At 38.6% G+C, this 21,195-nt stretch overlaps 1 protein-coding gene across 12 annotated transcripts in view; it reads left to right on the top strand.

The window, feature by feature from the left end:
- Positions 1 to 21,195, top strand: part of Ldb2 (LIM domain binding 2) — a 393,311-nt gene that overhangs the window by 279,437 nt on the left and 92,679 nt on the right. The gene's annotated exons all lie outside the window — the stretch shown is intronic.

Raw genomic sequence — 21,195 nt, 5'->3', positions numbered from 1 at the left:
CCTCCCAAATTTAAAGACCCAATCCAAAAATGGGCATCTGAAATGAACAGACATTTCTCAGACAAAGAAGTAGAAATAGCAAATAAATACATGAAAAAATGTTCAACATCACTGGTCATTTGAGAGATGCAAATGAAAACAATGCTGAGATTTCACTTCACTCCAGAAAGAATGGCTGCTATTATGAAATCAACCAATAACAAATGCTGGCAGGGCTGTGGGGAAAGAGGAACCCTACGCAACTGCTGGTGGGAATGTAGACTGGTAAATGTAGACTTTGTAAATAGGGAGGAATGGAGAGGTTGAAGGGAGGGCTGGGCAAGGGTGAAAAATAAGAACCAAGAGAGATTATATAAAGGTGCAAATTTCCAATGATGAATATCATTATATTGTATACCTAAAATGTACCAATGATTAGAATGAATAATCGATAATGTAAAATAGGATGAAAAGGTCCAAAGGGGTAGGGGTAGTGGGAGGGGCAGGGGAAAGGAAAGAAGGGAAAGGAAAAATGATGAGAAATGGAAAAAATGGAAATAAAGTCTTTGTAAATAGGGAAGGGTGGAGGGGGTGAAGGGAGGGCTAGGAATGGGGAAAAAATAAGAACCAAGATGCATTATGTAAAGGTACAATTCCCAATGAGAAATTAATTGTGTTGTATACCTACAATATACCAATAAAAGAATTTAATAAAAAAAAAGAGTATCACCTCAATGTGCTTCCCTTTAACTATAAATGTCTCTAATTTCTTATTTTTTATGGCTGAGTAGTGCTCCATTTTATTAAAAAATTGTTTTTTCTTCATCCAGTCTCCAGTTGATGGGCACTTGGGCTGCTTCCAAGTTTTAGGTATTACAAACTGTGCAGCTATAAACATGGGTGCATGTACATCACTGTGTTATGATTCTTTTAATTCTTTTGGGAAGATAACCAGCAGGGGAATAGCTGGGTCAAGTGGGACTTCCAGTCCTAGTTCTCTGAGGTATCTCCATACTGATTTCCACAGTGGTTGCACCAGTCTACACTCCCACCAGCAGTGGAGCAGTGTTCCTCTTTCTCCTCAGCCCCGTCAGCATTTGTTATTGGTTGATTTCATGATAGCAGACATTCTTGCTTAGGTAAGGTGGAATCTCAGCATTGTTTCCATTTGCCTCTCTCGAATGACCAGTTATGTTGAACACTTTTTCATGTATTTCTTTGCTATTTCTACTTCTTTGTCTGAGAAATGTCTGTTCACTTTGAATGCCCATTTTTGGATTGGGTCTTTAAATTTGGAAGGTCTGATTTTTTTAAGTTTTTTTAGATTCTAGATAGCAGAATTTTGTCTGAGGAACAGCTGGTAAAAATTTTTTCTCACATTGTGGGTTGACTCTTCACACTCTTTGTGGTTTCTCTTGCTTTGCAGAAGCTTTTTAATAAGGTGAGATCCCACTTGTTGATTGTTTGTGCTAGTTCATGGCAACTGAGGTTTTGTTCATGAAATCTTTTCCTTCACCAATGTCTTCAAGGGTTCTACCTAACCTCTGTTCCAACTGGTTCAGAGTTTCTATTTTAATATTTAGATCTTTAATCCATTTTTATTTTAGTTTAGTGCATGGCGAGAGATATAGGTCTAGTTTTAATCTTTGGCAAGTTGAAACCCAATTTTTCCAGCACCATTTATTAAAGAGGCTATCTTTTCTCCACTGAGGGTGGTTGGCTCCTTTGTCAAAGATGAGGGGGGCTGAGTGTGTCTGGAGTTGTTTCTGCATCTTCTAGTCTGTTCCACTGGTCCTCGGGTCTGTTTCTTTGCCAGTACCATGCTGTTTTTATCACAATAGCTTTGTAGTGTAGTTTCAACTTGAGGATTGTGATACCCCCTACCTTGTCTTTGTTGCCTAGAATTGCTTTTGCTATTCTAGGTCTCTTCTGGTTCCAAATTAATTTTTGGATTGTTTTCTCAAAGTCTGTGAAGTATGCTGCTGGAATTTCAACTGGGATTGCATTGAATCTATACAGCAGTTTTGGAAGTATGGCCATTTTCACTATATTGGCTCTTCCTACCAGGAACAAGGGATGTCTTTCCATTTTCTGATGTCCTCTTTGATCTCTTTTTTCAGAGTGCTATAGTTTTCAGAGCAGAGGTTTTTTATTTCTTTTGTTAGGTTGATTCCTAGGTATCTCAATTTTTTTGGATCCTATTGTGAAGGGAATTGTTTCTCTAGTTCCTGTTTCAGTGTGTCTGTTGTTCATGTACAGGAAAGCTATTGATTGTTGTGTGTTGACCTTGTATCCAGAAATTTCTTGTATTACTGTTAAGAACCAACAGTTCTGTTCTTAAGTTTTTACTTAAGAGAAACGAAAACACATGTTCACAATAGATTTGTACATACAGGTTGACTGTTCCTTATCTGAAATGCTTGGAACCAGAATTGTTTCAGATTTTTTTGAAACCCACTTGATCTGCAAAGAGGATAGCTACTCCTGCTTTTTGTCAGGTTCCTGTCACATGTAGTATTGTTTTCCATCCTTTAACTTTCAGTCTATGAGTTTCTTTTTGAGTTAAGCATGTTTCTTGTATGCACCATATTGTTGGATTTTGCTTCTTGACCCATTCTGCCAGTCTATTTTTTTGGTTGGTGAATTGAGACCATTAACATTGATAGTTATAACTGATATGTATTGACTTGTCATTGCCATGACTTTTTCTTTTTGTTGGATTCTCCCCATTTGTATTTAATTTCTTGTCCTTCCTGATGGAGTCATTCTGCTGGGCTTCCTGGGGTTGTGATCCTCATTGTCTTTACCTAGGATATTTAAATTTTTTTGCAGTGCTGGTTTGGTATTCATGAAGTTCCTTAGGTGCTCTTTGTCGTGAAAGTATCTTATTTCTTCATCAATTTTGAAAGATAGTTTTGCAAAGTGCATCAATCTGGGTTGGAGGCTGTTTTCCTTTAGGGCTTGAAATATGTCACTCCAAGCTCTTCTTGCCTGAAGGGTTTGTGGTGAGACGTCTGCTGTAATTCTGATGAGTTTTCCTTTGTATGTGATTTGTTTTTCTCTAACTTCTTGTAGAATTTTGTTCTTCTGTTGTGTTTCTGGAATCTTAACTATTACATGCCTAGTTAAGAATTTTTTTTTTTTTACCATGGCTAGTTGGAGTCCTATATGCCTCATTTATCTGTATGTCACATTTTTTCCCCTGCTTGGGAAGTTTTCTGCCATTACTTCTGTGAACAGGCTTTTTATATATATATTGTTTATACTCTCTCCTGTTTCTTCATTGACTCTGGTCAACCTTATATTATTCTTTGCATCATCTAGCAGCTGCTGGGTTGATTTCTCATGTTCCCTTACTATTTTTAAGAAATTTTTCTTTTCCTAGTCACTAATTGCAATCCTGTCTTCCATATCTGAAATTCTGTCCTCACATTGGCTCATCCTGCTGCATAAACTTTCAATGGAGTTTTTAATCTCCTAGACATCTGTTTGCATTTGTTTTATTTGATTCCATTTGTTTCCTATGTTGCGATTCCATCATGTTCCTCAGCTCCTCTTTTTTTGTGTGTGTCTGCTCTAGATTTATTAATCATGTCTTGCGCTATGAACACAATGTCTGTTGTTATCCAAGAAATTATATCTGATTTCATTTTTTCCAGATCCTCTTTTGTTGCCAGTTCAGGGAGTCCAGGTGGTTGAGTATCAAATTGTTCCATCTTCTTGCCATTTGGGGTTACCTTAGGTGATCTGGAAGTCTGATTTTGAGACTTGTTTACATGTCAACAGATGCAGCCTGAGCATTTGTTGAGGCAACTTTTTGGTCAACTAGTCTTCAATTTTCAGCAAGCCACTGAGCGGCCTTTTCTCTACTGCTCACCACTGTGCCAATTCCTGGGTTCAGAATGGTTGCCTTCTGGATCCCTGCACTGTCCTGTTGTCTAGGCGAGGTTTTGGCTGGGGTCTGTGCACATTTAGAATGGTATCTAGGCATTCCTCAGCTAGGGCCTGTCCTCCTATGTAGCTGTTGTCTGGGAGGACCTTTGGCTGGAGGTTGTGCACACCAGTCACTGGTGCCTGAGTGGTTAAAGTCTGCACGCACACTCACTGACTGATGCTATCAGGGCAGGCCTCTGGCCATTGCTTGTTTGCCTGTGTAGCTTTTTTCCAGGTGGGTCTTTGGCTGGGGCCTGCCTGCAGCTGTGCCACTCTGGTCCACAGCAGCTTCTCACCAGCCGCAGTCTTTTTTATAACCTAATCATGGACATGATAGCTGATTTTTGGCTACATTCTATTTTGTTGCTAGAAGGAAGCCATTAAATCCAGGCTGCTCTAGAGTGAAAGTGAGAACAGCGTAAGAGTGTGGCTACAAGTAGGCAGGAGTCACTGAGCCATCATGAAGACCACCTGTTGCACTAGGAGACTCAACTTTTTTCACTTAGTGTTTGTATGAACTTGGGGAAGCAGCTAACTTTTTTTAGTCTTGGTTGCTCTATCAGTGAAAGGGAGATAGTCAATGTACAACACATGGACTACCAACATATTACAAGTAGTAGCTAAAATAAAGATGATGATGATGACAATATGAAGATGGATGCAAGATTTGATTTCTTCCTTTCAGAAGGCATTGGAGTTCCCTGTAGTCACCCAGCAGAGTGTTTAATTGTACAGAACAGTGGACTGAAGGAGTCTGATTTTTGCGGGGGCGGGGGTACCAGGGATCGAACTCGGGTCCTTGCACTTGCGCAGTAGGCAATGAAACCACTGAGCTAAATCCCCAGCCCTCAGGAGTCTGATGTTTTTAGCATTCATAACCCATTTTCTTCTGGCTCAGAGAAGAACAGAAGCTTATTGCTTCCAGTAGCATGGACCACATCAATGACTACCGTACACATTTCTAGCATCTTCAATGATTTTTTTACTTTCTAGTGCTTTAGCACATAAACTAGTAAATAGACAGGGAATTATGACAAGGTAAAAATTACACTGAAGGGAATAATCTTTTAGTCTCTGGCATCACATCACAGATGTGATTCATCAAGTCTGTCTTACTGCCAGAAAGATATGACTGTGACTATGCGGCCTTTGGGGAAGGAGGCATTGAGAATGTTCATCCATTCAACCACATTTCCTAGGAGAATTTTTTTTAAATACTAGCAGCAGCCTTTTATTTTTATTTATTTATTTTTTATTTTTATTTTTGGTACTGGGGATTGAACTCAGGACCTTGCACTTGCAATGCAAGCGGCAGCACCACTGAGCTAAATCCCTGGCCCAGCAGCCTTTTAATATAGTTAACATGTAGCTCTCTGTGTCTTGTCTTCTTGCAGTTTCTGCAGAATCATTTGCCTGTAGTCCAAGCCTTCCTTTATGGTCATCAAAATCATTCTGTGTTCTGTAGCATTTTCACCCATTAGCATTCCTTCACCAGAGATAGCAGGAAAAATTTTCTGATCAGTCTCATGTGTCCAATACAAGGTTACCTGCCCTTCAATGAGAGTCACTCCTCTGGGGATGTGACATGCCATCACATCTAGTCAATAGCCACTTGAGTTGGGGACTATTATCATTACTGTCTTCAGATGAACAAACTGAAGCACAATGAGAGTACGCAACTTGCTCCATTACAACTTTTCATTACAGCTAGTAAATGAACAGATGTTTCTGAAAATGTGCCATAAAATGAAGCTTTGTCAGAGAGTTCACCACTAGAAACAGGTGCACATTTTTCTTGCCTGGTTCTTCCCTGGATCCTGGCCAGATTTAAAACATATGAAATGAAGGTAGAGTGAATATGATTTGGGAATGAAGTCTTTTCAAAGTTGTTATATGCTGATTGGTCATGGCCAATTTCACACTTTGTTTCTCCTGTAGCACTACTTTACCTAACATCTGACAACATGCCACTGAGGAACAGTGAAAAATTCAGATGAGAGTGAATGAAAGCTACAGACTTGGAAGGGTGATGAAGTGAAATCTCAGTTATCTAGGCAGCCCAGTAACTGATGGAAGTGAGGTGGTTTTGAGTAGTGTGTGAAGAGAGAACAGGAGCTGCCCTAGTCAGTGTGTGACTCTGCATAAGCCACAGCTCACATTTAAGCTTCACGTCCCTCATTTGTACAAATGAGTTAATGACAGTGCCAATTTCATAAGTCTGTGCTGTCCACAAAATAAGACAATGTACAAAATCTTGGTTCCAAACCACAGTGAGTTACCAGGTAGCTTTTCAGGTTCTCTTTCCTGTACTGTTTCAACATACATTGCAAATGGGAGTATGATACAGACTCTGTATCAGTCCATTCTATAGTTTCCAGGCAAAGCAAAATGCAACAGAGGTTCCATGTAGATGCATGGAACCAGGAGTGATTGGCTATCCTGCAAAACTTTAAGGCATTCTTTATAATGAATGATACTATCACAGTTAGTACAGCTTGTCAGAATCCTATCATGAAGAGAAGCCATTGAAATCAGCAAGGAAGGGACTGTGCTTAAGCTTCTCTGAGTTTTCAAAGAGGCTCAAACTACTTCTCTGAAAAAACTATCCCTAGGATTCAGAACTGTACTGCATACCTTATTTCTTTTGTGGTTTTCCCAGTTGATGAGCTGGGAGAGTTCTCATTTGGCTCCTGAGGATAACTCATTCATCACCAAACATGTGCAATCTACTCTGCCCCTGGTACTGTGGGACACAGAAATGAATCAGAGTTGTAGTCTTATCCTTCAGCGAGCTCACAATCTCCTGGGAAGGACAAACAGGCAAACAGTTCAGCCCAGTGGGAGGTGCACTCTGTTACTACTGAGAAAAAGGAATGAAGGAGCTCTGCTAAGCAATGCATTCTCCAAATTTTCAGGAAGATGTTTTCCAAGGGCAAATGAACCAAAGGAAGGTAATGTCATTCCAAAGAGATGGAATGTAATAAATTAAAACTCAGAAGCAAGAGGAGACTATCCATCCACATCAGAGGAGCTGATGAAGCTCTGTGCTGCTAGAGCCAAGAACGTCTGTCCATTTGTGATGTGGGGTGGCAGTGGCAACCCTGAGAGAAGTAGGGCACCATGCAAAGAAACAGAGGGATCAGGGAGAAGCAGCCAATGGGACCAGGTCATAAGAAATCCTTCCAAGTCGTATTAAAGAGCCTAGTCTTTATCTTAAGGGCAATGAGGAGCCACGGGAAGATTTCAAAGATTACTACCACACTTGGCTAGAAATTTATGGCAGATGGTTAGACTAAATGATGTTTAAGTTCCCTGTATATTTGAATCATCCCAAACAGATACTTAAGTATTCTCTTTCAAATGCTATCCTGAGAAATAAACTCTTTAATATTTAAAAAGTAAACCATTTTACTTTTGCAGCTTTTATTCACAAAATGGTATCAATCTAGCAAACTTTTCAGTTCCCATTTATTGATGCGGATGACCCCTGCTGGGTGTGGTGAAGGATTCAGTTGTGAATAGAGTTGAATCAAAATGCAAGGGATGTATAACTTTCTTACCTGCACAATAAAGGTGATGGCTGAAGATATATAAGTGATTCATTGATTTTTGTACATAAAAAAATAAATTGATTTTCAGAGTCAGATCTTCTATATATGTGACTAAGCCTCAACTTCTTTGTGTATAAAATTGGGATAATAATAGTATCTACTGCATAAGTTATTGAGAATATTTGGGGAAATAGAATGGGCAAAACAATCCAACAACTAGCACAAGAAAGAAATTTCTTAATTACTAACTTCTAAATTTTTTGTTCATGTGTTTATATATTTTAAAATAAATTTTATGATGTATATTTGGGATTCACACCATTTTAAGGGATATGGAGAGATTAGTAAAATGGTTAATAAAGTGAGGCAGATTAACATGACTATTATGTCATATATTTAATTTTTGTGTGTTCATGACAATAACAGCCAAAAACTACTTATTTAATAAAAATCACTAATATAAAACAATTTTATTAACATTATTTTTTGTTCCAGTGGTAGCATCAGAGCTTAATGAAGCTAACTATAGAAGAAAACAGTTAGAAAGGATGACAGTGAGAAGCCATAACTACTGTCACACTAGCTAATTGTAATAAAATCTCTGATATTTGGACACTTCAGATTAAGAATCTTAATAATTTGATTTAGTATGAAATTCTTTTCTCCATGGAACAGAAACAAGTTTACTTTTCAAATGAATAATGGAAAGTCTAGTAGTGGTAGAGATGATTAGGAAGCGGTGATGTTAAGCTCTTTTAAAAATATTTTATCTATCAATCCATCATCTCTCTTTCCCTTCTCTCTATATGCAATATATTTCACTATAAGCAGTTTTCAAGGCATGCATATGATATGCTGATTATAAATGTGACCATATTGACTTGTTCAAGTATTTTCAGGTGTCATTTAAAATGATAGCACCTTGATAATCATTTATTTTAAAGAATATGTCCAAAAGCAATTAAATGACATTTTTTGGAGAACTCTTTGTCCTTTCTACTTGACACATTCTGTTTTCCCCCTGTTAATCTTAGTGTTATTTTGCCAAATTCATAGTAGTCATCATTTATTTACTTATTTATTCAACAAATATTTATTGAGTGCCTGCTCTTTGCTAGGAAATAGGCTGGGTGCTGGAGATACAGGAGTGAAAAAGAAGAAGAATAACAAGGTCCCTTCGTCTTGGAACTTACATCTTAGTCATAGGTTTAGCTTTAGAATAGCACAGTGGTAATCTTTGGGAGCTGGTTAGGAATATGTAGAAGTAGGTATAGAAAAAAACACATGATAAAATTGGTCAATGCTAAAATGATAAGTTCATCATAACTTTGGCCATTATACAAAATCACAGACTTTAAGACAATAGCATTTTAGGACAATATTTTGGTACAAAATTTGATCAAGTTACTAAAATTATAGAAATGTCTCTTAGCATGTAGAGATTTGAATGTTTTCCCCATTATCAAATTATTCCACTCCACCACAGAGCCATAAAAATTCTTCTGAGTTTCTCAGTGATTTGATAAATTTTAAGAGAAAATTAAACTCTAAAACTTACCATTTCAAGCCTTCACAGGAATCTGGCCAGTAGTCTTGTTTCATTCCCGAGGCTCCCTGAAAACTCCCAGGACTTTGATATATAGAGAAATTGACACTGTAGTTATTTCCCGCAACTCTAAGCACTGCCTCATCTTAGTGATTTCTACCCAGCCTGGCTGGCTGAATTGCTTGCTTGCTTGCTTGCTTGCTTGCTTGCTTTTTTTCTTTCTTTCTCTTTCTTTCTTTCTCTTTCTTTCTTTCCTTCTTTCGTTCCTTCCTTCCTTCCTTTTTAAAGCATATGCCTGGTTCACCTATGTTATTCAGCCTATAGTTGCTGAATGCCTCATAGATGGCAGACATTCATAGTTTTGTTTTTCTCTTTAGTCCCCTAGGAATATATAATCTAATCTGTGATTTCTCCAAGTCTACATAAACACTCATTGGGTCTCCAACCAGTATCTGGGCCACTCGTTTAGAGAATGCAAACTACCTTTCCCCAAAAGCAGCAAGTTGTACTGTTCCACTCATTAGTAACTGGCTGTATGACCTAAAGGAGACTCATTGAAGGAAGTGGCAGCAGCCTTTTCGTATGTTATCTGTTTTTCATCTACCTTGTAAGCCATCATCTGTCATTCCAAAACAACTTTATTTGTAGTACTAAAATATGGTTCTTAATCTAGGAAAATACCACCATATTATTTTGAAAATCTCTTTCTAAATTTACATAATTTATTTATAAGCACACTTGTTAGGAAAGCTCAAATCCTCTCTGGCTTTTAGATTGCTTGAATTAAGATGCTGCTATGATTGCTTGAATTGAGCACTTTTTTTTATCTTCTCAGCCTCTTGTAGCCTTGAGATTCTTCTGCATTTTCATTCATCCATTCATCTAGTCAACCAACCCATTATGATGCTGGAAACTAGGCCTTGCTCTAGACCCTGAACCAAAACTGAGACCAAGGCAGAGTTCCTGTCTTCAAGGAGTTTGCATTATGAGATCCATTGGGGGCTGCAGACATAGTGCTCAGCTAAAGGGATCGGATGTATAACCTGAGCTCTGAGCAGTTGACTTTCGTCTTTGTATCAGTTGTTATGAACTCAGAGAAGTGTTCCTGTCATAAGTCTAGAGCGCTATGTAGGTGCCTCTGACCTGGCCTGACATCGTGCCTTGGTTACTGCTGTAATCACTCTGGAACACAGAACAGTGATGTACACTCAGCAGAAGCATGAGAAGCATTTGTAGAACTGAGTTGAGTTTAAATTCATTTGCTCCCTAAAACTATTAGTGAATCAAGATTCCAATAAATGACACCGTTTTAACCTCTATATTCTAAACCAATGGAAAAATAAGAAAAAAGAGATGGTAGATATAGCAGATATCATCTATGATTCTGTTGTAAATGGTTGTTAGAGCATATGGCTTATATCTACAGGCAAATGCTCTTCCAGGAACAAGTGCAGTTATTCACCTGGTCACCAGCACTGCTTGACCACACCATAGGACAAGGTTTGCCCCTGGAGAAGAGAAGCAGCGGAGGAGTGTTCCCTGAAAAACTTATATGTAAAAAGAGGAGAAAAGGGTCTTACCTCACCTGCCCACTTTCTCCTTCTAAACAGTAAATCTCTGATAAGATTCCATCACTCTTCTCATCTTCCCACTTCCTCCAGGTGGGGTGAGGAGGTGGAGAGAGGGGAGTATTATCATCTTAATGAGGATCCCTCTAACTGGGAAGAACCCGCAGAGATCATGGAAAAGACACTCCCTGGCACCACTCATCTCTAGTTTGATTTGGATACACACTCACTACCTATTCTCTACCTGCATTCATTGCATTTGTCTTAGTTCACTACTGAGTTCCCCTTTAGTAATTTGAGTCATGTAATTCCAACAACACAGATCTTACTTCTTGCCTGATTTCTCTTGCTTTCCCCTTGTTCATAGCCCCATTTTTTCTCCTGGATTAGGTCTGCCTGATTTGGCTCCCACCCTAAATAGTCAGCTCTGTCTCTAAGCTGTTAGGGATTCGATGTAATGAATGTACATATTCGTTATTTGGCAACTATTCCAGGTATTGTTTGGGACATTCAAGACGTAGAAATAATCAAATCAGATATAGTCATTTTCCACCCAGAACTTCTGGACCACCATGGGCTAGAGAAATAACCAGCTAATTGTATCCCAACCTCAATAATTATTCAGGCAGGGAAAGCAATTCATCCGACATATTGCAAGATCTTCCCAGTATTGGCTACAGATACTGAAATATGCTTTTAGACTCCTTTCCATGGCATTTAAATTGCTGATAAAATGGTTACTCAAAATGTTTTTAACTGCTATCTTGACTTCTTCTTTTTAATTTTTCTATACCATTAACTTCTGGTAAAGAAGGGGAAAAAAGAATGCAATCCTTCTCAAGTTCCATGCAGCCAAGAAAAAAGAGTCAAAGCTATGCACGAGCAGTTTCTACAAACAAGAGAGAGTTCTGAGGTTATAAAACATGCTTGATGCATGATATTATCCCCTAGTGAGATAGCATACGTAGAAATTACACTAATGATCACCCTGGTTATCAATTCATACAGGCTCAGTGTGGCCTGGTGGCTCCAGGAGCTGCCTTCTTGGATGACTTCAAATCCCTCCTCTCCAACAAATCCATCACCCACAGTCCCTACTGTAGTGGACCTTGGGGAAAACGCAGCACTCCATTGTGTTTTAACATGTTAAGTAGAGTGTGGGGAGTCTCAGCAACATGACAGTTTGGGAATATGAGAAAGACAAGACATCTTTAAAGTTCACTCCCCAGTTTTTCCTCACCAAGTGGCACCTCCAGAGCCCCAGTACTTTGACATTTGAAGATTTGTCCTCTCAACAGAAGTGTTACTAGAGGCACTCCTCGCTTAGTGTCACAAGTTCCCCTCAGTGTCGGCACCCTGGCACCCTCGCATCACGTGGTAACTGTAAGAAGTAGCAGTTTTTGTTCTTGTTTTCTGAGATCTCATCAGTTGCCTCTGCATCCCATCATGGAGGAAATCTGTGCTACCGCTGTCCCCGGTTGGCCATGCTGCGATCAGCTTCAAGTCATATCTGTTGAGTAGGCTCTGTAACCTGCCAAGCACAACAGGTCACTTTCCCTCAGTGACTATGTGTACATGGCCATGTACTTAGTGTGATGAAAAAATACTTCTGACTTTTAAACTTGGAGAAGTTATTACAGTAATAGACACATTGCCATTTAGGCCCTTCAAAGTATTCCCCTTCACTTTGAACACACCCTATCATTCTTACCACTTTCTGAAGCAGCTCTGAAAGTCCTCTTTTGGGCATATCTTTTGTTGCCCTGTCATGGCTGCCTCAATGTCCTGCATTGATTCAAAATGTTTACCCTAAATGGTCATAGAGACCCTTTAGGAAAGAGCTAGAAGTCGCATAGTGGCAGACTCAGTAAATGAAGTGGATGAAGATACACTATAATATTTTTACAAGCCTGCCTTTCCATTGGCTGCACTGGCCAGCAGCATTCACTGTATATTTTATTTTACATCATAAAGACATGAAAAGGGACTTTCAGAACTGATTCAGGAATTGGCCAGAAAGATGTAATAAGTGTATTCAAAACAATGGGGAGTATTTTGAAGGCAATTAACGGCAATGTGATTTTTGCTGTAGTACATTTTTTTTTAAATTTAATATTCACCATACAGTGTGATCACTCCTTATCGATGTATATTCACATATGTACACACACATATCTATGTATGGCTGGCTGGTATCGGGCAGTGGTTGCTCTGGCAAATCCTATCACTGTAACTATGAACGAGGCAGCTATGATGTCTGTCCTCATGGAACCCACATGCTAAGGGACATAGACACAATTCAGATAAAGCAGAGGGTTTCTTAAATATGGTCATGTGAATACATATCATCTGGGATACTTGTTAAAAGTGCCAGACCAAGACATTATCCCAGTCCTACTGAACCAGATGCTGTTGAGGGTGTGGTCTGGGCATCTTCATCTTAACACTGTCCCAGGTGTAGTCTAAGGTGAAAAACACTACAATGTGATTGATACTGCAGCAGAGAGGTATAGATTGTTCATAGAATTCAGGAGCTGCAGCTAACCATCTTGGCCTGGAAACCAGAGAAGGAAATTTGGAGGAAGTAGTTCCCAAATTGGGCACTCAAGAAGAGAAGGAATTATCTTCAAAAATAAAGTAAAGAAGAGCAACCAGAAAGAATATCCAGTAGAGAAAAGCCAGAGAGGCTATGAGATTTTTCAAAGCCTACCTCCTCCTCCCCTCTAACTAAAGGGCTCCACCAAATGGTGACCAGTGTATTGCTTCCTTCATTTGTAATACTTCCAATTTAATGGAAGAAGAGGTTTTCCTATGGATCTTTGCAACTCAATTAGCTGCATTTATTAGTTTCACTTTTTTCCCTACAGCTATTGCTCTCCAATAATGACAACAGTACAGAAACCTAAATTCATTCAGACACTTTCCAGGACCCAAACCTCAGATCCAGAACCTTCCATGTGTAACTCTTATAAACACTGAATCCTTGACCTCATCTTGTGCCATAGCTCCCTGGTGGCTGTCCCCAGTGGAATCGGTGATTTTATATTTCCTGCGCCGAACCAAGTTCCGTCCCAGAGAGTAAGATCAACCCTACTCACTGATGGTCCATTTCTCCACAATGTGTAACCACTTCTTAATTCTGTTTGTTCGGGATCCAGCTTACTGAGGTCAATTAAAGTCAGAAGGAGATGTCGGCTTGATTTAGTAAAATTGGATTCTTTGTCTGCCTTGGGTTTATCTCCTTGGGCTGGGCTGTCATTTGAATTTTATGTTTTTGTCCTTATTTCTTCCCACCGTTTCTTTTTCCTGGACAGGGTTTTCAGTGTTGTGCTCACCCAATCTGTTTGCAAGGAAGGTGTTTGTTTCTATAAAGCGCCTGTCTTGTCGGATCTCCATCATCTTTATAGTCTTGCATTCTGTCACTGCAGCTTATGTCTAGCTGTGGTTTGTTATGTTTTGACAGGACTTTGTTATAAAGCTGGAGATCACGTCCAGCTTTGCCTTTCAAACTTTCTTCTTTACAGTAGCCATAAACCTGTGCTGTTAAAATGTTCCCTCTAAGGAGAGAGGGAAATTCTGATAACAAAAGCCTTGGAGGAAAGGAAAAGAGATGGGGAGAGGAAACAGAGAAGGAGGGAGGGAGAGAGGGAGAATTTTGAAGAGCTGTTATTAAAGTAGTGAGGAACATACTAGCCATCATTCAAATGCAAACTATGAAAAGAATACCAAGAGTTTCCAAAGATTTAAGAAAAATAATAACAGACAAGTGGTAGAAATGTACTTACATTGCCCTACCATGATATTTTTAATCTTTGGAATTCTGGATGAGTTGACAACTATAGACACATGAATAAAATTAGTACTGAGTTTGACACAAAGAGAGAAAGCAAGGTGTGGATATGTCTACTGCTTTCTCAATATCCTCCGAGGCAGCCATCTTGAAACTCTGTTAGTGCAAATCTTTAGAATCAGCTTGATTTTCTCTGTGGAAGATGTGTGTAGATTAGGTTTATATGATTCTTGATAGGATTCCTGTATTTCAGTCTTTGTTTCCTCCTTGTGTAAACAGTTATTGAGTAGTTGGTGTATGTAACACCCTAACTGTGCATGCTTAGCTAGTACTATCTGTTGAGTTCTGTTGCATCCTGGGAGTGTGAGTAGTTGCTTTGCCTCTTCTGTCCATTTTAAGTAATTCTCAAGGTCATCAGAAAGAAAATAAGCAATAGTGGCTCCTATCCATGATTTTGTTTTCAGTGGTTTCAGTTACCTGCAACCAAAGGCATTCTGAAACTATTAAATGCAAAATTTCAAAAATAAACAATTCATAAGTTTTAAGTTGCACACTTCTTTGAGTATCATGATAAGATAACATACCATCCCACTCTGACCCTTCCAGGTCATGAATTACATCTTTGTTTAGTGTATCCATGTTGTATATGCCACCTACCTATCAGTCACTTAGTAACAGTCTGGGTTATTAAATTGACTGTCCGCAGTATCCCAAGGCTCATATTTAGGTACCCCTTGCATAATAGCCTGATACTATGTCACAATGCACATGACATTCACCTCACTTGATCTTATCACATAGGCACTGTATCATCTCACATGATCACAAGAATGGTTAGTCAGTACTATACAGTATTTTGAAAGAAACTACATTCACATAATTTTTATTATAATATGTTGTTATGATAGCTATACTTATTATTTATTGTCATTAATCTCTTTTTGTGCTAAATTTATAAATTAAGCTTTATCATAGGTAGGTAGAGTAGAAAAAGTCATATATATAGGGTGGTGCTATCCATGGTTTCATGCACTAGCTGGCATGTGGAATGTATCCTCCATGGAATGGGAAGTACTGCTGCACTCTGTACAATATCTCTAGGAGGTTGGTGCTTTTCTCCTCCTCATTTGTCTGATGAGAAATCTGAGGCCAGAGTGATTCAGTAACTTGACCAAGATCCCACAACTGCTACATAGTAAAGTTGGAAATCAGGTCCAGGCAGGGTGGCTCCAGGCCCACATTCTTGACCTCACAGCCCACTCCTGGGAGAAGGCCAGGCCTGAGGAGGGCCAGGAGAAAGAAGTCCAAAGGGCTCCTGGACCTTCATAGCAGTTCTTAACAACAGCAGAGGAGAGAGAAAAGAGAGCAAGAAGGAGCCAGGACTCTGCCATCCTGACACAGCAGTCCTCCTGACCGCTTCTGTAATTCAGTGTGTTCTCCATTCCTCTCACCCCTGGGAGGTTCCTTCCTCCTGGAGGCAATGTAGCAGAGACAGTGCAGAAATGTCCATTTATCTTATTGATTGAGCCACGGTTCTCTACTTGAAAACAAATGTGGCAGCTTCAAATGAGGGATGATGGGACAGAGGTGAAAAGTCGGGGGGATTCTGTGCATTCTAATAGTGGGTATGTATGAGCACTGGCTATGAGGTGCCAAGGGCAGGCCAACCAGGCCGTTCCAGAACCCACAGAACCCCCAAAACCTGCACACAGAGTGCCTGAGCCCAATAGCTGGCCCCCATGCAGTTTCCTGGTTACAGTGGGCCTGCTGAGTCGTGTGTCAGAAAGCCCATGCAACATGCAGTTCTGTTGGAATGACTGCTCCTCTCCTTGTAGACATCATCTAAGGGTCAGAAACAGTCCCCAACAGACCTGTGTGGAATGAATCTGACCCTTCTACTGCTTCTCATCTCTACAGACTTTAGCTTCCTTATAGAATGCCCCTGGAATACTGACTTGGAGTCTTTTTTTGTGCTTTCAATAGGGAGTTTGGGTGTTTGGGAATCGTAAATTCACATAAATACAAGGGAGAAGCCCCACCGATTCTAAGGAGTCGCAGATGAAAGACTATTTTCCTTACAAAACTCAAAGTTAACTTTAATCCCTAAACGAACTTTTTAAAATGGTGAGCCTCTCTCTAAACCACAGTTTTCTGGACTAGAATACTGAGATGTGAGAATCCCAGATAGGTACCCTAAAATCCTGTTTCTCTCTTTTTATGGTCTTGGTTTTCTGACCTTAAACAGAAAGTAGCCTTACCTCTGCATTAGAAACTGATGTGTATGCAGAGCAGGCTTCAGGTTGGCAGACTGTCCAAATAGACATGCCAACTCTGCACTCTTTCGTATGCCAAACATCTCATAAGTAGCTATTTACATCACAAATGTGCTGTGATACTAGGATGCTCAAGATACATTCCCTGCCTTCGGGTAACTACAGACACTGAAGGAAAGACAATAAAATTGACGATTATAGTTCAGCAGGCAAGTCCCAATGTCTGTGGATGTAGAAGGTAGTATGTGAGTGGTAAGAAAAGCTAACGTTCCTTTAACAGTGTTGGACTCTGCACCAAACGCTTTAGCCACACGTGGTTTTAATCCATGTAACTGCACACTGAATGGGTTATTATTGCAGTCTCATTTGGTAGACGAAAGGAGCTAGGGTTTAGAGGGCATATACCATTTGTCCAAGGTTACAGCATGACTAAGTAGCTCAGCCAGTGTATGAATGAAGAATGGCCAGCATAGTGCCCAAATTCATAATCAATTTAAATACAAAGGAGACAGTGGGAAATGCAAAGGAAAAGGAGGTTATGCTGAACCAGACTTGGTGCTGTAGCTGAACCTTGAGGATCCCTAAGAGCTTGGATCAAACAGGACAGAGGGAGCAAGGACACCCCATGTTTTAAAGAACAAAATGGCATAGCAACACTAAATAGAGGAGCTTGAAATGGAGTTGAGAGAAGGGTACAGAGAAGAGGCAGATTCTAGTCTTGATTCTACAAACCTTTCCTTTGTCTTTAGAGTTCTCTTTCCGGGGTCATGTTTAATGAGCTTCTACTTAAGTGACCATTTAACACCTTAGAAGGGGAGCCTTCCATGCTCTCCAGCCCTAGGGGAGGGCCCAGCCTGGCCCATTTGCTAACTCTCTGCAGAAAGGAAATCCTCTCTCTCAGCACTCTTGGAATTGCTAATTGCTGCTGGTTCCTGGCTTAGATTAGGTTTGAAATCACACACATAGGTCTGTTTCTCTTGCAACATTTCTGTAACCCAGATGAATTGTGCTGATACTAAAACAAAATTGAGGATGTGCGTTTTCCCCAGTGATTTGAGTTTGATAAGACCTGGTAAATCATACTGAAATAATTCCATGAGAAGTCTGGCATTTTTTCACCTCTGCAGTCTGGAACACTGTTTTCCCTTTAGCAAGGTTGGTGGGTTTGGGGTGAAAATGTGCGAACTCTCCAAAAGGTTACTGGAGATGATTTATCTGCTGAAACCACATGAACTAGATGACTGTAATTAACCGCTTAACCTTATCATCCACACGGGATACATGGACACTTTGTGAGAGGCTCACTCTGCAACCTAAGTTGCAAAACGTGTAAAATTTGGTAACATTAAATGTTGGTGAAGTTGTGTGTGAAACAAGTATTATCAGCACAGGTAAAGGAGTCATTTGGTAATGGCACTTCGAAGGGCAGTCACTTGGACCTAGTAAATAAAACACGTATTTCCTCTTCTCAAGGTCTACTCCTTTGGAAAATAAGATCGAAAAACATTCTACGTGTTCCTTAACATGGGATTGTCTAAATAATGTTGAAACAGCCATACTCTGGAATGTGAGACAGTGTTTAAAATCAGTGAATTAGCCTTATATACACTGATGAATTTAGACCTCATAAAAGTATTACTGAGAGAAAAAAAGGGCAAGCTGTATATAGATACATTTAATAACTTATGTAAATTGAAACAAAGCAAAATATACTTACATATATATATACACACACACACATGTATACATGTATTTTCTTTGCAACAGCAATATATTAATCTTTTGCATGTGTTTTACTTATGTGACTAAAAAAGTAATAAAATTAAATTGGGACTAAAACCAGCATCAATAGATTATAAAGAACAAACATTTTTCTTTATTCTATCTGAACTATAAATAGTTACACAGTTACTTCTCTGACCATCTGATTTCTCCTATAAAATGAGGGTGTGGAATATAATCATGGATAACCTAATTACATTTATTAAATAATTGTTAGTATTTTGTATTTTATTTTCCACATATGTTAAATGCCATTCATAATTACTAATCAGGAGCTAATCAGTATCACTGTGAGTTGAGATAATTCCTGCTTGAATCAAAGAAATATACTGAACATTTTTTAATGATTTTTTTAAAAATATGGAACCAGCAAGGGATACATTTTAAGATCTGTAGAGACTTTAGGAAATGCTGCTGGGAATCACTGAACTGAACCTAAGGTCCTTCCTGGCTTTATCACTTTTAGTACCGATCACAGTGCTCATGTAGAATACCGTTTTCATGGACACTTGCTAAGGGATGAATGAATGTATAAGTTGAATGTACGCAAAAATGTATACAATACGTATGAATGTATGTGTGTACAAGACAGTAAGGTATAACAAGTATAAAATTTGGGCACACATATATCACTGTGGTATGATTCTTTTAATTCTTTGGGGAAGATACCCAGCAGGGGAATAGTGGGGTCAAGTGGGACTTCCAGTCCTAGTTCTTTGAGGTATCTCCATACTGATTTCCACAGTGTTGCACCAGTCTACACTCCCACCAGCAGTGGAGCTTGGAAGCAGCCCAAATGCCCATCAACTCGAGACTGGATAAAGAAAATGTGGTTTTTTTAATATAAAATTGAGTACTACTCAACCATAAAAAAATGAGAAACTAGAGACGTTTATAGCTAAATGGATGCACATTGAGGCAATACTCTTAAGCAAAATAAACAGGACACACGTGTAAATACTGAATAGTTTCTCTAGTGCGAGAAACTGAAAGTGTAAATATGGACTGAAAGGTATAATAGGTAATGTGAAATAGGAAGAAAAGGGGCAAAGGGGAAGGGGAAGTGGGAGGGGTAGGGCAAAGGAAAGAAAGGAATGGAATTAATATGAGAAAATGAAAAAATGGAAACAAAGTCTTTGTAAATAGGGAGGGAGAGATGGAGGGGTTGAAGGGAAGGCAGGGAAGGGGGGAAAAATAAGAACCAAGAGAGAGGTGCAAATTTCCAATGATGAATATCATTATATTGTATACCTAAAATGTACCAATAAAATAAAATTTAAAAATTTAAAAAGAGTATAAAATTTGTTCAATACCTGAAAATAAATTAGTTGTTCTCTAAAGAAAAATAAGTCAATTTAGTAGCTACAGAAAAGGAATTTGATCCAATTAAACGTGTCAAGATTAAAAACAAAAAAAATTAGAAAAATTTATTTTTCTTTCTACAGCAAGTAATATGATCTCAAGTCAACAACATATTACTTCCTCTAATCCTAGAAATACTTGACCCTAAACATATCAAGAGGGAAAATATTAACTCCCTTATTTTTCTTTCTTGAAGTTTTGTTTGAATGATTAAAATAAGATAAGAAAAAATGATATCAACATGTTGGAAAAGAGAAAGAGAATAAAATTATCAATATCTGGGAATAATAGATTTCTTTACCTGGAAAATTTCCAAAAATTATTACTGTTAATAAAGTATTCAGTAAAGCACCTAGGTTCTAAATAGAAATGTAATTTTTAAGTTACATTAATTATAGACCATAACTAAAATACTAAAAAAGTCATCTTAAGAACTATGAACTATTTATATTGTAGAACACTACAACAGAATTCTTTTGAAACAAAATTAAAGACTTAAATAAATGAAGACACATTTCATATTATATATAGAAAGATTGGATATTTTAAAAATCATCATCTCTTTCTTAATAAATTTAATTTGAATAGATCTCCCTCTCATTTTTTTCAAATTTAACAAAATTATCTTAAGGCTCATCTTGAACAATACAAAACAATGTTATATGAAAATATTAACATAAAAAAGTAATTTACACGTGTGTCCTGTTTATTTCACTTAAGATTATCACCTCAATGTGCATCCATTTAGCAATAAATGTCTCTAATTTCTCATTTTTGATGGCTGAATAGTACTCCATTTTATAAGGACTAAAAGATATAATAGATAATGTGAAATAGGAAGAAAAGGGGCAAAGAGGAGGGGAAAGTGGGATGGGTAGGGGAAAGAAAAGAAGGGAATGGAATTAATATGAGAAAATGAAAAAATGGAAACAAAGTCTTTGTAAATAGGGAGGGATGGAGGGGTTGAAGGGAGGGCAGGGGAATGGGGAAAAAAATAAGAACCAAGAGAGACTATGTAAAGGTGCGAATTTCCAATGATGAATGTCATTATATTGTACACCTAAAATGTACCAATAAAAGGATATACAAAAAAAAAATAGAGACAGAAGGGGGACCGGAAAGTGGGTTGCCCGCCCCCCACAAAAAAATAAAATAAAAAGTAAGAGGGCAGAAATCAACCTATCGGATGTAAACTACATGATAAAATTTAAATAACTAAAAGAATGTCATGGTGTAATGATGGAACAGCTCATCCAGACAAGACCCTTCAAGGCATAAATATATAACCCTTGGCCCACATAGCACCCGAGATGATGGGAAATATCTCTTCCTTATGCACACTGGTCGTTGTGTTGGGCCACTCTCCTCCTCTCCCCTCTGTGCCTGACTGAAGTCTGTCCATCCTCTAACT

This window comes from Heterocephalus glaber, unplaced genomic scaffold (genome assembly GCF_053883595.1).
Source record: "Heterocephalus glaber isolate CG9 unplaced genomic scaffold, H.glaber_assembly_v1.0 deba00001509, whole genome shotgun sequence".
NCBI classification, from domain to species: domain Eukaryota; kingdom Metazoa; phylum Chordata; class Mammalia; order Rodentia; family Bathyergidae; genus Heterocephalus; species Heterocephalus glaber.
The sequence above is the reverse complement of the archived record's forward strand: the minus strand, read 5'-3'. Positions and strand labels throughout refer to the sequence as shown.